This window comes from Anopheles arabiensis, chromosome 3, assembly GCF_016920715.1.
Source record: "Anopheles arabiensis isolate DONGOLA chromosome 3, AaraD3, whole genome shotgun sequence".
Lineage (NCBI taxonomy): Eukaryota > Metazoa > Arthropoda > Insecta > Diptera > Culicidae > Anopheles > Anopheles arabiensis.
The window spans coordinates 81,604,361-81,623,855 of record NC_053518.1 but is presented as its reverse complement, the minus strand read 5'-3'; positions in this window follow the sequence as shown (position 1 = coordinate 81,623,855).

The following is a 19,495-nucleotide window of genomic DNA, read 5'->3' as shown; positions in this document are numbered from 1 at the left end:
GGCCGAACGCCTTGCAGATTGTCTTGATTGGCACGTTCTCACGATACAGCCCCTGAATGTGTTTTCGCTCCTCTAGTGTGCAGTGCTTTCCGCGACCCATGATGATTTTGTGGAATTTTTAAACAGCAACCTTTCACCTTGACCACTGATGGAAGAATGAAGCACAACACGGTTTGGCTCTCCTTTTATACTGCCGCAAAACGCTGCCGGCACTCAAAACTCAGATAAGTAGCGCACCAAAAATGAGAGTATAAAAGGCAAAATTCGGCTATTACAAATTCAGTACGCCTCGAACTGTTGGCGATGACACACCTAGTGTATGCAAAAAAACACACAAAATTTTTTTCCTATTTTAATGTCCACCAGTGTAGCCTTCGATCGTTCCAGTCGTAGAGCTTTGATCCGACGTCCAATTCCTGGCTTTTTGGGATGTTGATCATCGAGAAGGATACGCTTCATGCATTATTCAGTGTCCCCACAGCCTCTGCTATTTGCTATTTTTGTTATTTGTTATTACTATATTTATAAAATATTTTAGCCGTGTGACATTTTCTCTCAGGATTTAATTGATTGGATTGAATGACAACAAAGAGCAGAAAAAAGAAAATCATTGTGCTCTAATATGTTTGTCGTACTTCATGAACTAGCAGTCAAAAACCTCCTAGAATACACCAACCTTTAAAACAGGAAGTTATTGATTTGATGTTATAAAAACCATAAACTTACAATCTTAAACATATAACTTGAACCAATCCATACCTTAGAAATCAAATGTCATATCTCTTTTTTCTATACAGACTACAATTAATTCCTAATCTGTAGACTTTTGTCCTTTTATTGTTTTAATTATAAAGGGACAAGGGCTTATAGCTTTATTCCTTCTCGAAAATACAGAATTTATTTAAACAATGCCATTTTAGACACGGATAATGAATAATTGATGATAACAAAGAGCTGTTTTGGCTTACGAATAATGTTGATAGTTTGTTACCATTTTCCTAACGCAACAAATACGTCACTAGGATTCGTATCCAAGATACAATGTATGACATTATTGCAAGTGCGCCTACGTGGCGATTGTCGATTAAAGATTGTATATTTTATCCAGAGTAATGCACCGGAACCGCTTAACCTGGGGCTTCACTTTGCCATTACGTTCTCGTGTTGATGAATAGAAGCCCAGCATCTTGTAATCTTTATTGATTAGTCTAATTTAAGCCATCGCTAACATAGCAGTCTCTTATTCCACAAGCAATGCGGAAAGTAAACATGTTTTCTTGGACAAACAATCAAACTATGTAACCTTTTGCAGTGACCCGTCGATAAGTGATAAATTGTGCCGGTGGAAGGTGGAAATAAATCTTCTCTCCACCGTCATCTAAACGAAAGCTGATCGTTACTAGAATCTTAGATAAACAAATCACCCTCGGATACCATTCTCTTATTAGCCGAACCAGGAAGTAAGCAACAAACTCGTGCACGCAGTACGCCGGAACTAGTCTGCAAAACGGTTTCATAGCAGGGAAATCTTCACCACTATCCAAACGGCACGTTTCAGCCGTCTCTGCGATGCGTTCCGTTGTGAGTGGATTTACATTATTTTCAGTCAAAGCAAAACCAAGAGCTGAGAACGAGAACAAGAGATGAATGCACACAGTGGACGTATGGAATGGATTTGCGAAAAGTTTTCATCGCACTTGCACTTTACGAGGAAAAATCGTCACCTACACACTTAAAACACACACACACACACTTTCATTTGAGGAAGGGAGTTGAGGGCTAGAAGAGTGTTTCCATTAAGAAATGCTGCCATGCTACGATTGTAAAGTTTTGCTTGAAATTGTAGAAGGATAAAAAAAGGTATAAGAAAAAACTTTTATCTTCACGTACATCGGAATGCGTTCCGGGTGCCGTTTTGTTCGATAATTTGTTTTTCATGTGTTTTTTTACAGAGTTACAGTCGCCGAAACGAAGGGAATGCGTCTAAGCGGATGCATCTTTTTTTTGGGGGGGGGGCGAATAAATGGATAAGCTGAACTGAAGGGTCTGGTTTTATCTATTACCTTTTTTCTTCCACATTTCATTTCAGTATAGTTAAGCCACTTTGGCCGTGTACCTCGATCGGTGTGTGCAAATTGCGTTATGCAATTTGGGTTTCTGGTCGTAAGTGAATTTTCGCAAACGCGTTACACCACCGCTTTTGTGCGCTCAAGGAGCGTTCCACCTCGTCGTAATTCCATCCCCATCCTCATCTACCTGAACTGCCCTATCACCGAGCCGAGAAATGGATCCCGACTGTTTTGGTTCTTCTTTTTGAGGTGACAAATTGTGAGCATGAAGCGAGGGGCTAGATATGGATGCGTAAAATTGAATCACGAGTGTAACAACGTAACACCGCCATTCTAGTATCATCACACACACTGTGACTTCCCAGTTGCGAACAGCCCGGGTGGATGCGTATCGTTTGAAGGTTGTATTTTTTGTTGTTATTCTTGTGGCAAGAAAGTTTAACAAATTGACACTCAATGAAGAAGGGACGGAACCGACGGAACTCTAAAGAATTGGGTGCGTCGCAATTTACACTTTTGAAAACTTTTTGTTTTATATGCTCTCCTAGATGGAGAGTGTTTGTGTAATTTATGCCTTCCGACGAGTTGTTTGAACTTAATCGTTTTAATGTGTTTTCAAAGAACATTCAACATTTTACTTCTAGATTTCAAAGGAAGAATGTGTCATAGAGAAGAGTGGACCCGTCAAGCCTAGGTTAGTTGCAACAAACAAATTGGATGAACATTCGACGACTTGTATTTTACTTGGTATTTTACCAAAAAGTCCTTTTTTAACCAATAGTTGATGTCTCGTTGCATATATATAAACATTCCTAAATTGTTTTCGTTTGATCTTCTGGGCTAATGGATATTGGTTGTATAAATTATTGTTATGTAAAATTACACAATCTTGTGTATCAAATGTTTACATTTCGATTTCATAAATTCCTGGTCGCAAAACTCTTGTTCCCAAACTTCTTGGTCTCTAAATTCTTTGTCGCAAAACTCATCGTCGCAATCTTCTTGGTCGCAGTATTCTTGTGCGTAATATTCTTTTTTGCAAAATCCTTGGTGACAAAAATCTTGGTCAATTCCTGTCTTACAGCGCTCCGTTAAGGCCCTATCACATTGGAAAATTTGAAATGGAATAAGTTTGTCAAATGGTGTTTGACGGCTTTTACCTCGTCTGGGAAAATTTATTGGTCTTGGTCAATGTAGATTTTGTCAAAAAAGAGAATTTGTCTGTCAAGGCGTAAAACTGTTGTTTTTAAAGAAAGAAACACATAAAGCAGATCTGAAATTGACTTCGTAAAGTAACTATTTCTGCATAAAATTATTATTTTAAATATTGCAAAAAGATATATTTAAATAAAATTTTGTTCCATAATTTCGAGCGTGTTGTAACATACATTAGCGAAGCAAATTTTTCTGTCAAATAGGGTCAACGACAGATAAAATCCGAAGTTATTCCTGTAATGTAATAGGGCCTTTACATGGTAGATGTCATAAAAACTGTACTAACTTGTTTGGCAGTTACAAAAAAGCTACTTGACATTTTGTGAAGGTTTCATTTTCTTTTAGAATTTATTTCTTGTTTGCTGATAAATTATTGATTCGGCACAGATATTGACTAATTTTCATGTAAATTTTTTCTCAAAAATCAACATTAATTGAACATTAAAACCCCTAACCCCCCTTCTTGCAAATAGATCTCGATTTCCAATTGCATTTTAAACTCCGCCCCAACCAGGGGTGTAAAACGTGTTCAGAAATCATAAGAAATAATTATCACTCAACAGGAAACCAATAAAAAACAACCACTTTCAACGCCAACCCAACATGCCATATTTCACATTGCTTTCCCTATGATTTTCTGAGAAACACTTACGCAACCGCTATCCCTACGATACACTCCAATTAGTTTGAGAAAAAAAAGAAAAAAACAGCAACCACAAACAAAAAGAAAAAAAATGAAGAAAAAACAATAATGACAAACTGTCGATCCCTATGTGGGCAAAACAACCCCGCAAAATGCAAAACCTTTGCAACCGTCAGCAAAAAGTGATATGTTTGAATTAATAAGCTCACTCTTAAAGCCCTCCCGCCTACCGGGAGCGAAAAGGGTAAAAAGTGTGTCTGCTTGGGTCGAAAGGAAACAGGACGAAAGGGCTAGAAAACCCAGTCGCACAGTCGTGGTTGCAGTTTGCTTTGGTATGCAAATTCTTTGCTTCCGTCGACGAAAGGAAAGCGAAATGCGCGTCCGAAACGATAAATAATATTGGCCGTTTTGTGGGACGGTAAAACAACGAAGGGTGTGCATGTCGCGAAATGTCCCCGTTTTGGTGAAGTGATGTGTTTGTGTCCTTTTTAGTTTTAGGTTCGTTTTTTTTTTTTGCTCAAAATGTGTATCCCCTCATTCCATTGCGCCCCCAGTAAGTACCTTCGTGGGTTCAAGAAAGGGTTGCAGGTTAGGTTGAAGGGTTAAATGTGTAGCCGAGCAGAACCACCGCAACCACGTGCGGTTTTCCTTCGAACAGGCAACGGGGGAGATGTTTTACAGTTCAGCAAAAAAAAGGGGGGAGGGGGAGAGAAATTCCGAATGTGAAAGTAGGGAGAAATAAATTCGAACCTGCTTAGCGTCGGTGGACAGCTCGCATGGAGGCAGAAGAAGGAGAACCGTCCAACAACGATATGCTTCTCAGCCCGCTCGCAATAAGGGCTCTGACGGCTGTGTGGTTTTTATTTTCTTCTTCAAACCCAGCCCAAGAAATAACTTCCCTTCTTATGAAGCACCGAGCACCAAGTCAATGCAAATGGTCGCTTCCCCTGCACGATGGGTCGCTTTTATGGGTTGCGGGGATTGGCGAAAGGAAGGAATCTTCATCCACGGCGAAACTTCACGAAGGTAGGATTTACGTGTGTGTGTGTGTGTCGTTTTTAAGGCCGTCTGCAGTGACATTCCTTCAGCGCGGTGTGCAGCGCTTCGAGCACCTTCAGCAGCTGCGTACGCGGGAGACAGTTGGGAAAGGGTTTGGTTCCGGAAGCTAGCTGGTGGCTGGCCGAGGTTACCGTACTACCGTGCCCTAACCGGACATAAACCAGCGCCATAATATTGTGGTGGAGGCGGTGTTGGAGGATGCCGGAATGGATGGGCACAACGGTCGTTGGGACAGCTGGGACCTTGTGAGCTTACCTTTCGGACTTTTCCGGAGCACATTTTCGAAGGCCTTCCGAGGAAGTGCTGTCGTTCCTGCTTAGCGCACAATGGGAGAGGAAGAGGGCATAGCAGCGTAGTAGATAGAACTTGAACAGTTTAAAACTATCAAATAATATTCATCGTTTTAATGAGGATGTCTAGTGAAATTGCATGGTAAAGAATTATAGTTGAATATTACATAAAGTGTACCGAACATACGTTTGATACAGAATAGTGTAAGTTGAAATTTGTTAAATCATTGAAATAATTTCTTTTTTTTAATGATCGATGATAACGATGATAATGAGAAAAAGATTAATAAAATTAAAAAATGACAGCAGAATTACATAACTGCAAACAATGTTTAAAATTTGAAGTTAAAAATTTAATTATAAAAACGAAAAAATGTTAATATGAACCCTCGCTGGCTTTGCATGCCGCCTGAAAGTATGCAATATGCTGATTAAAAAACAAAACAAAAAAACTCACAAAATTATTTTTTTTTTCAAGGAAACAAGTTTTACTTATTATTTTAAAAGAATATAAGGCTGTAACAAAAATTAAACAATAAAAAGCTATAAATAAACATTTGCAGTCTACAAATTGCAAATCCAATACATAAATAGGATCGAGAAGGGTTATTCTTCACTTGTATCTAAGTATTTCATAAATCCAAGTTTTACACGCAAATAATAAACCTGTGGTATTTGAACAACTTATTTATTTATTTATTTTTTGGACACTATGCTGGGAAACTGTTTGAAATTATTAATTTTAATTTCTTACAGGCCTGTAGGTGTGTACATTGTACTATACCGTAAGTAAATTGTTTACAAAATACTGAAGAGGAATATCAATATTCTAAGGTTAATTTTTATGTGTTGTTGATATTTTTTTGGATTTAATTATAGCGTTTATATTGAAGAATCAACGGTACCTCAATTATCAGTTCAGTAAATGCACGTGCCATCTTATAATGATTGAGAGTTCCAAATGTCCACACGCACCTCATAGTGCTGTGATCTTTCGTCCATTCGGTACGTGTACCCATTGCACCAAAACCTGCCCACTTTGAAGAACTTCGAATTCCGTATCCCATTTTGCTATCTTGCGCCCCTGCAAGGGAACAGGCACCCTCGCGGGAGAAGGCTACAGTAGCAGCACGGGAACAGCAACAACAACAAAAAAACTGCAACCAAGATACATATATTCACCGTCAAGAAAACGCTATGCAGATGAACTTTTCACCGGTCCCGGACGGCGGACGGCCAAGGTGGACGACATATTTATGTCGCATGTCCTTCAAGAAGCGTGTCGGTTTTATTTGTTCCCTCGTCCCGATCGGCCCGAGCACACACACACACACGTATGTCCGCATATGGCGGGAGTACGGGGGCCGAGACTTACGGAACCTCCCTTAGCGGTACGGTTCCTTCGCTAGCACGACCTAATGATGTTTCCCTGCTGCATGTGCACGTGAACGACCAAACGACGTGTGCCGGTGTGCGGGTGGTGCAAGAAAAAAGGCCAACAGCGAGCCAACGGAGGGAGTAGGGAGTTGCGCACGTTGCATGCAAAAATACCAAGACGGACGACAAAAGACGGCGCGCGCCGCCACCAAAGATGGGAAACGGGTGGGTAGACTTTTCTGTAAATGTGCTTAGAATAAATTAAGGGGTTTGGGGCCTCGGGATGGGTTCTCGCCTTATTTTCGGGCTGGCAAAACGTGAGATGCAAAGGCGAGCACTTGCCGCAGTAGCGAACCCGACCAACCGTCCAACCGCTGACCATCATGACTCGGTCATTTAGGGTCGCATGCTTTCGCTCTCTCTCTCTCTCTCTCTCTCTCTCTCTCTCTCTCTCTTTATCTTTCTATTTCTCTGAATCGGAGCCGACACTCACTCAGTGGCAATCAGCTAGTTTGACAATTTATTGAACAACTTTCACACCGCAGTTTAATGCAGTTTAATCGATACGGGCCCCGATGTTACCCCCGGCTCTGCCTTCGCCGTGGATTTGCAGCAAGGTTTTGCAAGTGACACTGTTTTATGATTTCCTGCAGGGCTGCTTTACCGGCTTAGATAATTAGTTTCCTTGAAAGGCTAACTTTGGTCACAAATAAGAGGGCTAGCGTTGGTCGTAGCGGCTGGCAAGTTTCGGTAATTAAGCAAAAGGTTTTAAGGAAGATGTAGGCTTCGGCTGTCGATAAGGTTTGGAGGAAAGTTTTAAAGAACTATATTTATGTAAAATGTTTCTAAATGTCTTATTAAAGAACATGAGCAAGGATCCTCGTTTTGAGGACTGTTAATGAAGTGTTTAGTAAAAATTTATAATATCCAAGAAGAACAGCGTTAACTTGTTGTTAATTGTTTTAGGCATTCTTTTTTGTTTGTTTAGTGTCAATCATTTTTTGTTTGTTTTGGTTTTTGGCACACGTTTGATGTTTATTTGTTCGTCTTTTATTCAATTTTATCCAGTTGTAGGTTTTTTTTATGATAATTTTTCATTAGTTTTGGTATTTTATCCAATTATCCTTCGGAGGATGTTTGATTCGAATTATCAACTTTTTTTTACATTACTTTACATAATTGAGATAACTACTGATTTTTAGTAGCTTGGTTTAATTGCATCATTTAATTTCATTCAATTCTTTTATTACATTTTTAATTCTGCCATGAAGTGTTAATTATGTTTCTTAAACTTAAATTACAATAACAGTAACAATAACAAAGAAACCCCTAAAAACGCTAAGAAGAAAGATAAATTGAGTGCAAACAAAAATACATCGTAATCTTGTAAAAGAAATGAGAAAGAAAAAGTTAGGAAATAAATGAAGAAGAAGAGTGATAAGATAAACCGTGAGTGTGAAAAGAATTTAAAGACATCGTAAAAGATGTTAAACGATCTGAAACAGCACAGGAAAGGGTCATTATGATAATATAGCGAACGATGTAATATAGATGACAGATCTTTCAAATTGATACATTTTCTCTTAAATCTTATTATATAATTAATTGCATCAATATCCACAAACACCACTGAGACAGGTATACTGTAAAATTCGGACGAAACCCGCTTAGCCATCTTTGTGAGAAAAATGCTCAGAAGGACTAAAAAGGATACTTTCTTAAGAATGAAAACATTGATGCTCGTTTCTTTTAAAAGTGACCTTTAAAAGGACTTGACTTTACTCGTAGTTTAGTTGTTAGTTTCTTTAAATAATTGATACACCACAAATACGTTATGATCAACTTATTGTACATAGCAAAACCTTAAATCTTGTACATTATTTTTGTTAGAATAAACTAAAAATGATATTGATAAACAAAAACCCATCTCACCTGCTAAGAGCAACACTCCAACCAGTCCAAAACGACCATAATCCGCTGCAGGTATCTCCAGCTCGTCGCTATCCAACGCCAGTCGCCGTGGAAGCTGCAGGAAATAAACGATCTCCTACTTCATAAAACACCGACCCTGCTGCAATTTTCATGCCCTCCCATGCATAGCAACGAGGATGTTTGCCGCTGCAAAATACATAAATGAGAGCGTTGCAGCGGATCAGAACAGGCGAGATAAAAATGTGACCAATTGCAGTCACACGCTGCATCTTCAAACTGCTTGTTCGTACTTGGTACGAGCGCTGGACCATCCCAAAACGACACGTTCTGCGATCTCCGCACCGGGTGCAAAACCGGCCAGCAAACATATTGGACCGTGCTGATCCGGGTTTTGAAGGATTTGCACGAAGCAGTAGTACACTTGAGCAAGGGATGAGAAATGAAGAAAATAAAAAATAAACACACATACATCCGGAAGTGGATAATTTTCAATCCCGAACGGGGAGCGGGCTTGGCGGTGGTGGTGGTGGTCCATCTTGAAGATGGCTAGTTTGGGAAGGCGCTCAGCCAAGGCTATAAATTTTTGCTAGTTTATGTTTATATCCCTCAACATAAATCCATAGATACGATAGCTAAAGCACATTTGCTACGCTACGCCACGCTCTCGAAAAACCGGGATAACCCTATGCCCTGGTGCGGTCCACTTGGACATCCGCTTTCGTTGCTGCTTTGCTGCTCTCCATGGAAACGAGTGTGTGTGTGGGTGAAAATTGGTCTCTTCTTCATCTTCAACCCGCCCCAGCAGGACGGAATCGACGTCCGGAACGACATCCACCGGAAAAACCCTTTGCGCGATGACATGCCGTTGCTGGTGGTGCTGGAGGTCGCGGTGCAAAAGTCAAACCCCCTTCGGGAGCCGAGATCAGGGACAATGGGTGCTGACCCGGGGGGGTGGAGCCCGGAGCCAGACAGGGAAATAAAACACAATTTAATATAATTTTACAATCCAGTTAAACTTCCATTAAATATGTTTTATGTGTGGCAAATTTCGTTTCGCCGCCCTTTTTGCTATGCGATGCGCGAGAGAGGACTTCTTGGAGGAGTCCGCTTTTTTTTGTACCGCTTTTGGATCTTCCGTCGGGATCTTGTGGTGTGTGAGAGAAATATAAAACACGATGCTGCTGCTGTAAGCCGGATGAAGCCGGAGGAAGCCTGGATGGTACAGTGTGTTGGTCAAGACCTGGTTGCTGGACACTTTGGAGCATCTTCCGCGTGGACGTGTTTTGTAAGGGAAGTAGCGTGACGACTTGTTGTTGAGATGGGTTCTCCAACTCGACCGCAACCGCACTGGCAGTTCGTTTGTGCCCGGTGAAGTTAGTCATGAAAAATACAATGCAACAGTAGGTTTGAGGTGGACTGGCTGGTAAACACCAGCATCCACTAGTGGCCGGATCGGTAAGCGTTGTAAAACTGGGACGGAGGAAAACCAAATTAAGATGTTCGAGGTAGGGCAAGCCGTCTATACCTTCGGAATCGAAAATAATTAAATATTTAGCGAATGGTGGACTGCAAAATTGGCGTTCGGAGGTATTTTTCAAAGGTTTCAGTAGTGTGGTGGTGAATTTTTGTTGTTACCTTCTCCCTTCTCTATAGTGTGGTTTGCTAAACAACCAAAGGTTCAAGATCTTTCCTGTTGTAGTAAGGATGATTGCTAAATAAAACAGTGAAGGAGAACACAGCGAAGTTGATGTTGAATTAAGCTCCACCGTGTAAGTGTACGGGCGGTTGGTTTCTTGCTGCTGGTTTGCGGAACTTTAAACATCGAACATACCACCAGCGTACCATCGAGCTGGACGCAAACATTTCATCTCAATTTGTTATGGCACCAGCACACGGGCAAAAAAAGAGGTTGGAGGATTTGGTTACTTTTATTCCGGGTTCCGGCTTCGGTCGATTTTATTGTGCCGCTGGTGGTGCCGCTAAAGATGGACTCTGGACACATCTCCTTGGAGACTCGTACCCGTGTTGGTGTGCTGGCATGGAGATCTGGCCAGCTTTTTACTAGGATTTCCACCGCGTGCACGTAGCGAGGTGAGAGCGACAGACGGTTTATGTGGCGAAGGTTCACGAACCTGTGATGATCCTTCGTCCGTGCCGTGGCCAGACCCCATTTCGCTCCCATTGGCAGTCACCAGAATCACTCCAAACTCATGTCCTGACGCGAAAAATTGACAGATCAGGAGGTGGGCAGTAACGTATGAGCATAAATTTTCCGTTACCCCCGAACACACACATACACCATACACACTTCGTGCAAGAGCAGAGAAGAACCATTAAAAGGAAGCGGAAGAAGAGGAGAATAAAAAGACCCACTACCATCAGAACGATGCACTTTATGAGATGCAATAATTTATTTATATGCGCCCGGTGGAGGCTCTTCCTCCTTTCAGCGGAGCAATTTGCTGTCGGAAGCGGGGGCAAAAAAAGGAATCTTGGAGCGGCCTTCTTCTAACGGTCGTTTCCTTGAGTGGAAGAATATGTCGGATACTTTATTTTGCATCACCACTGCCTGGTGGTTGGTTGGGACTGGTAGGAGGAGAAGGAAAAGGATTTGCACCTCATGTAAGAGTTACAAGGCGTTACAAATTGGTTCGTGTAATCACTTTTTTTGAGGGTCGTTTCGTCGCGTGAGCTGAGCCGTTCGTACGGCCGAGCGGTGTAACAATTGTCAAGGGATTAAAGGAAACGTTTTGCTCCATCATGGGAAGGAATTGTTATGTGCTTGGTTTGATGTGTTTTTAGAATTGTTACATTTTATTTCGTCGTCTTGTGCTAATCGCAAGGTTTTCATACTTATTCATTTATTCAAAAGATTTTGACCAATAACGTGAAAACTAGACGTCAATGCAGAATGTCTAAAACGTGTTATGGTTCAAATTTGGTTTGCACAAATTTAAGGGGAAAAGAATATAATAGCATTTCGAATACGATACAATGTAAAAAAGAAATATTATGAATATTCTACGTTCATCTTCTCGGAATTACTAAATAGATCTTAATATCATCAATCCGTTTTGCAGCCGTTTTCATGTTAACCGTGAAAGTGAACGTGAAATTTTGTTTTTTTTTATGCTATATTTCATTGAATATTTATAAGATATGGATACACCAAAAGAAAGCATATTCAATTCCCCAATTATTTGGACTGTGAAACTTATGGAAATAATGACTTAAATACAATTCCTTGTGATCCACCGCTGGTTATTATTTTTTCACCGTGAAGGAATTTGAGGAATCGAATAGCCTTTCGTTTGGTAAATGATAAGCAATATTCCGATAAGGCGTCATCCATCAATTATGTAACGCTGACAGGGGAAGGGGGAGGGGGGGAATGTCGTCAAACGTTACGTTACAATTTGTTACATGGGGGAGAGTGGGGAGTTTATCTTTTGTTACGTAACGCAAAATATAATGTTTGATTTTTGTTGGAATAACAAATGAGTAAAAAACGAGCATTCTTCTTGGTGACTTCACAACCTTCGTGGTTTTGACAGCCTAAAAAAGATCTCGCTACTTTATATGTACTACGCAGCCGAATAGTCCGTCAATTGGTCCGTCGAATTTGGTTACCACGGACGGACGGACGGAACTTAATACAGGATCGTGCTATGCGAGTACATTGCAAACCGTGCTGAGGATACGATCATCAAAATCTTTTTGAATTTGATTGCTGCATGGGACAACTTTTATTTACATAAAATATATTTTTTTTGGTTAATTAAAAAAAAACATGAATAAACCAGCAAAAAAATAAAAAAAAACTAAAAAAACTGATTTTGTATTAAACTTAGCTATTTCAGGAGGGTGAGTAACATCTGTGACGTAATTTGGGGGAGGGGGGGTTTCTTCCAACGTTACAGTTTGTTACACGAGGGAGTTAGGGAGTAAAAAAATTGCATTTTTTGCGTTACGTAATTGATGGATGACACCTAAAAATTTATTGAAATATAGCAGAAAACCCCAGAAAAATTTCACATTCAATGTTACTGGGGCTCTAACGCGCGCTTGAAGAACATCATCACATTAAAAATGATAATTATCAAAAGTGTGTTGTTTGTCGATTGTCTGCTGTTGAAGACAACGAGTGTGAGATACATCGCCACAATTCACGGACAAAACATTCCCACTTTAAGGTAAAATTGTGCTTCTAAGTAACAATTCAACAAACTTCTTTCTTCTGCAAAATGCGCACGCGCCTCGACGACCGCACAACCTACTGCTGCGTATGAATCATTGCTTCAGATTCGCGGCAAAAGTTCGCTTGCGCTTCAAACGATCATTACGGTGCCCCGGTACACAGAAACCAATGTCATCCAATAACTGTTATTAAAAGGGTTTGGTCCTCAATTAGGTGCATGCAATGCAGATATTTTCAACCCCAATGGCAGCCTCGCATCCTCTATAGTGGTGCCGCTCGCATGAAACACCTTCTTCCCTGCTTTATTTATACTGCAGTTGATTGGTAGCGATAGGGGTGCAATTTATTTTATGCCCCACACTAGTTTTTTTTTTGCACTTAGCTTCAGTTCTGCTGTAGTCCAATTACGAAAATTTGAAATTTGCCCTCTCTCTCTCTGGTTCCTTAGCGTTGCATTTTCATTAGTGCAAATTCAAACGAAATAACGGCTGCTAATTGTTATCGGTAGAACCCGAGGGAGGCAAAACTTTTGCAACCATAACGTGTAATGAAAAATGTATTTATGGAGCCCGTTTTCGTTCCTTCCAATTCACGAAATTATAACTAAATTCTGTTCGAGCGCTAGCAAAACAAATTATAACTTTCCCATTGCGCGTAGTGGTGCAACACAAGCGACTCGATATATCCTTGAACGAATTCTGATGGTGACGCTCGTTTGGTTCGGTTTAGAATTTTCACGATTGCTGAAGCTCAAGCTATAACAGCTGATCGGAGGCCGGCTTGTGCTACAATGTTACGGGTAACTTGTTGGTTCCAAACGCGAGAATGGGTCGTGCAAAAAGTGCATTCATAGTCGTAGCACTCCCATACCCCTGGCTGGCCGGAAAACTTTCAACTCATATTTGACAAACAAAAAAACAGAGAAAATCTATCCCTTCGCACTACCCATAATCAATTGAAATGATAATTTCGCTTTCAAACTTTTCCCTTTTTCCTCTTTCCTCTTTCCCACAACTTTCTTCGAGCAGTCGCAGCCGCGAACGAAAGGACACACTATTTAAGAGGAAAAAAAGTTGCAACACAGTCTCCGCCAAACAAAATAAAATGATAAAAAGGATGCGAAAAGATGCTTTAGCCGTTGGCGGAGCAAGATTTATGGTGGTTTCGGGAGCCAAAGTTTTCAAGCTCATGCGACATTCAAGAACATTGGACGCGCCGCCGATGGGCGATGGGATGCAGACAGCGTGTTATGGTTGGGTTGGATCGGAGGGGTTGCACGGAGGGGTTTATTAGCTAGGCGAAGGGCCCTACGCTGTCTGCGAATGTCCAAAAAAGATAAACTATTAGGTTGCAAGAAAAGTGAAGAATCTCTTATTTATATATTTTTATATTGCATTTTGTTTTCTTTGAATGATTTTTATTTTGCTTGATTTAGTAATGCTTAGCTATTGTAGATTCTAACATTTTGTATATTTTAGCGTTTTGAAAGGACTTTAGAGAGTTAGTTTTCTCGTAGTTTGTTGGTATTGTTTCTCACATATTTCATTAGCAAAAACAAGTATTGATGATTTTAAACATATTCATGAAAAACAGACAAAAAGTAGGAAGTGTCGTTCGATTTGACATGAATGTCTTTACAAAGTTTATCTAGAAAACAAACAAAAAAAATTGAAATGAGCGGTCTATGTTGTGCTTCGTTCAGTGTATTTGGCGCCTAAATGTATGCAAATTGATTTTACTTGTCTATAATCGTTCATTGAATGGTTTGTGTAATCAAATTAATACGTAAGTACGTTATTATTCTATAATTCTATTGATTTTTGTAACGTATCACAACAATAATTGGAAGTTTTTTTTTAAATAAACTTATTTCATTTGAGTAAGTGTATAAAATATTTTAAAGGCAAGGGAATCTTCAATGTTGAAAACAATTTTTTAAACAAATGGTTAAATCATAGAAATATATAAGAATAATATGAAAAATATAGTTGTGTGACACTAATAAATTGCAATGTATATAACAATTTTAGCTATAAAATACAGTGGAGCTATTCCTTCTATTTGTGTTGTGTTTCAATGTTCTCTTTTGGGCTGTTGCAATAACAAGGAATAAGCACACGAGTAAAAAAATATTAAAAATTATGGATACTATTACTTTTAATATCGTTTTTTCTAGCTGTAAAATCAAAACTTTAATGCGCAAAGGCAAATAATGTAAGAAATATAAATTTCTTTGTTGAGGTATTGTTATTTTTCATGAATAAACGACTGAACAGCATTCAAAACATTGTCATAGTCACACTTTCTTGCATCAATAAAAAAATGAACAAATTAAATATAAAGTGGAACAACTTTCCTGTCCACCTACTATCACATTATTTTCCATGCGTTACACAAAACGAAGACGAGCACAACGAGCGTCCATACATTGGTTCGCATCCAGCACGCACCAAAAATTGCTTGAAGTCGAAATGTAGCGCAGGCATACAACAACCAAAAAACGGGCCAAAACCGTGCAAGGACGTTTCAGTTTTGCTTGCCAGCGGCAGCGGAGGCAGCGTTCGCTGTCTGCAAAGAAACCGAAGAAAGAACATGCAACATCGGTGTCGAAAGGCCGTCTATTACAGGCCAGTGGTGTAAGTGGAAATCTCATCGCCTGCAGCCTCGCGCCGCACAATGTTAATCAACAGGGGGTTCAGGAGGGGTTTTTGGGCGAAGAAAAGAGAGACGAAACCCCCCGCAGGACGCCCCAAACGCGCAGCATGTTGAGCAAGGAAGCGCTTTCCGGGAGGAGGGGGGGGGGGCATAACTGGTTCCGGATTTTCCGGCGCCACCGGGTCGACCGGTCCGGGGCGACGCGTCCGTCTGGCGCCAGCGGCCCGAGTCGTTGGCTTCGAGTGAGTGTCAAGGCAAGGACGGGCGTTCTGTCGCTAATTTCCCCTCGCGAGCACTCAGCACAGCTCAGGGGAGCAGCGCAATCAACAGAGCTGGCCGGTGAGATCCTCCGCTGTGCTTGTGTGCGAGTGTGGCCATTGGTTGCGGTTCTGTTGGGAATGGAGCCAGAGGGAAGGAAGAGTAGAAACCGATTTGGCGCTGAGACAGTGGCAGAAATTCACAAAAGTAATCGAAAGAAAATCACCCCCCGGAAATGGTCTCGATTTCTCGACCTCGAGAAAGCAAAATTGCGTTGCCTTGTCAGCTTGCTTGTTGCGATTTCTTTCTTTCTATCACACCAACTGTGTGTGTGTCTTTGGGGAGTCACAGGATACACGAGGTTAGAAGTAAAAAAAAATAGTGAATTTCCAGACGATCATTCGTTAATATATTGGCCCCGATTGGGACAAGCTGGCCATGCATTTGTGGCGCGGGAGCGAATCCCTCCAGACGAAGAACAACTGTTGCAAAAGCAACTGTGGGGATGTGCCCATTTAGCGGTGGGTGGGAATTTCCCCCTAGTCTGGGCGGTGGGTGATAGTGCTTCCACGGTTGAAAGAGGTTGGTGACACTTGTAACGTTGATGGCGATTGCAAAAAAAGAAAAGAAAAGCAGGACAAACTTGTAACACATCAGGAGCCCACGATGGTTGGAGAATCCAAAGCGAGAATCCAGGCGCAATCCATAATGGTTGGGGATATTGTGTGTGTGGGTTTTTTTTTTTAATAGTGAAGATAAAACAGTAACAGGATGTATCATCTCAGGGATAGTTTTATGGCGTGCAGAGATACAGGCGGTGGACAACCGACTGATGGGCACACATGTCACTACCATTAGCGATTGAAAAGTTTAATTTATTGTGGCGAGATCATGGCCAGAAGGTTTTAATATTATCATGGAAGAAACACATTGGAATGACATAGATGGATTATTTCTATACGTATTTTTTTAATGTTTGTTTTAAACCAATGATATATTCACGAATTATGTGAAATATTAGCTGATCATCCTTAGCTTCATGCCAGTTTATATTTTTATATACAGTCTTTCCCCAAGTTACGCGAATAATGTGTTCCAGGGATATTCGTGTAACTAGATTTTCGCGTATGTAGATCAACACGTTTTCAGCAAATATAGTTGATAAATACAGTGGAGCGACGTTTATACGGGTACCTTTTATCCGGCTATCCGTTTATCCGTGCTGTTGAGAAATGACAGTTCAATACAATGGTGACATTGCGTTATGAGGAGGATTTATGAAAAAGCGGTTAAAAGAGCGCATTGTCATAACAAAAGACACGAAAATTCAAGGCAAATTTCAAATGTTCTTAAGGGGAAAAACATGAAGTTAATCAATACTTGGTTATTTTTACCACAAAAATAGGATAATTTTCCAAAACTGTAGTTACTTTTGATTAAAGTAAGTACTTTTATGCATATTATTACTTATTTTATTATGTAAAAAAATCGGTTATTTCTGTGTAGTTAACGATCAAACTGAGCTTTTTTATTTTGCACTTGACAATTGTTGGAGAAAATTGTACCGATTTGACGTAAGAACTGTCAAAATAATAAATTCTATATATAATCGAAAAAATATATAAAATTGTAATTTAAATTCACTTAACTCGGGGGAAAGACTGTATTTATAATTGTTTTTATGAGCGATCGTTCCAAATTTTTATAAGTTATTATGATAAGTATGGACTTCACAAATAGTTTATGAATATTTTTCTTAAACACTTTGCATCATTGTTGGTGTTCTGGAAAACGGAGGTATTATTTTTTTAGAGCTATATCAAATAAAATAATGATACTGTTCGAGATAATCCTCTCTTTTAGCATTAAATTCTAAAGGCATTAACATCAGCTTAGTAAAGGATACCTTTCCTAAAATTATGATCATGTGGTTTCATTTTAATGAAATTATGTTTACGTGTAGTTTGAATTAAACGAAAATATGTTTCTTGGGCTAATGTGTGTTAAAGTCTATTAGTCAATGTACGGTATGCTTTAACTTGATGTTTCGTTCATTGTGTGATGTCTTTCAAGCTGGATACAGGGTTTTCCAGGGGTTCTAATAGTTGTCGGACACTTCCTAGACTCTTTCCCGTTGGAAGTGAACTTCATACGTTGGAAATTGAACTCTATGGCACCCTTTTTGGACAAGCTCCTAGGAAATTTCTATTGGATTTGTCCAACAAGAGTGCTAGCGAATCCAATTCCAGTGCCAGAGAATAACATTAAGTTCATTTCACGTAAGAAAGTGTTTATAAAGTGTCCCACAGCTGTGAGAACTCCTGGAAAACCCTGTAATATAATAACTCATGAAAAAATGAACGTAAATTAGGTTGTTGAATTCTGTATAGAAGCTGTCTAATCGTATTGAAAATTGGTCTCGATAGTGATTGAATTGATTGATTGATTGAATCTTGTCTTTCTTTGCTCAGAAATGATAAATAAAGCTTAGCGAATAAATGTACAGTTTTAAATACCAATTAAATATAAAAACAAACATATTGCTCAACTATTTCTGCAACAGAACTATATTTGTGCTCGGCACGCTATTCATTGCATCGCTAATCGAGTTTCCTTGACTAACGTGTTTAGCAAAAATCATTACCTTCTTTTTGTCAAGTAAGTATATAAACTAACGGCTCGTAAACATCTGCGCCCGTCTGCCACTCATCCTGCAGCGCAATATTCGTACGATTTATCCCCTATTAGCCTTCATGAATATTTGCCACAGCAATTACGGCTAATTCATTCGCTCTCCCTTCACAAGTGCCGCATTCTGCCGGCGAGATGCTGTTTACTTTAGCTCACATCACTTTCGCCAGTACAGTTTCAAAGGGGCGGTGGGCGGCCTAATACACCCCCGTCGGTTCAGTTACTTACGACGCCAACAAACGACGACGACGACGACGATATGTCTACCATTCTGTCCATGGGCTCGGAGAAAACTTTATCAATAACAAATTTAATTATCATAAAGCCGTCTTAATTATACCCTTTTCGCCTAGTGCGCTGGAGTGGGCAACATTCGTAAATTTGTCCTTCGCGCCGAATCCCCGGTTCGGTGGGTCAATCGAGTGGCGCGACCCATTAGCTTGTGAATGTCGATGAGTTTGACGACGACGGAGGAGGTAATTTTCCGCGTGCTGCAGAAGGATGGGACTGGGACAAAAACTTCTCTACCCCCTGAAGTGGAAGAGAAAGAGAGAGAGCAACATTGTTGGGAAAAACTTTCCCCATTCGATGAATGCTTCCGTCCAGTGGCCAGTAAGGACCAGTATTTTAGCACTATCAAACGGAAGGAACCCGACGGACTGCCGTTTTGCCGATGTCCGGAATGCATCGAACCGTGACGTAAACGATATGAGTCAGCTGTGGAGTATTGTGGAGAAGGCCAAACGAAAACCGGGGAAAAAAAAACAATAAGTAACTCTCACCGACAAAGAACCGTTCGTTTCCCTTTTGGCGATGCAGTAGTAGCAGCAGCGCTAGAAACGGTACGGAAGTTTCCCATTTAATTTCGCAGATGAAAGTTTTTCCCGCTCTAGCCGTCTGAAGGCGAGGGACGAAATGAAAAACTACAGTTGCAAAGTTGGAAACTACGGGCCCGTGCGCGCGCTGACGTTATTGTGGGACGTGATTAGAATGATCGATGATAAGTGTTATTGGCGAATCTTTTTCGAGCGCGCCAAACCTGCCCCCTAGCCGATCCTTGCCATATTTCGCATGCTGACGCATCCTGTTTTTACCGCTGGCGCTTTGT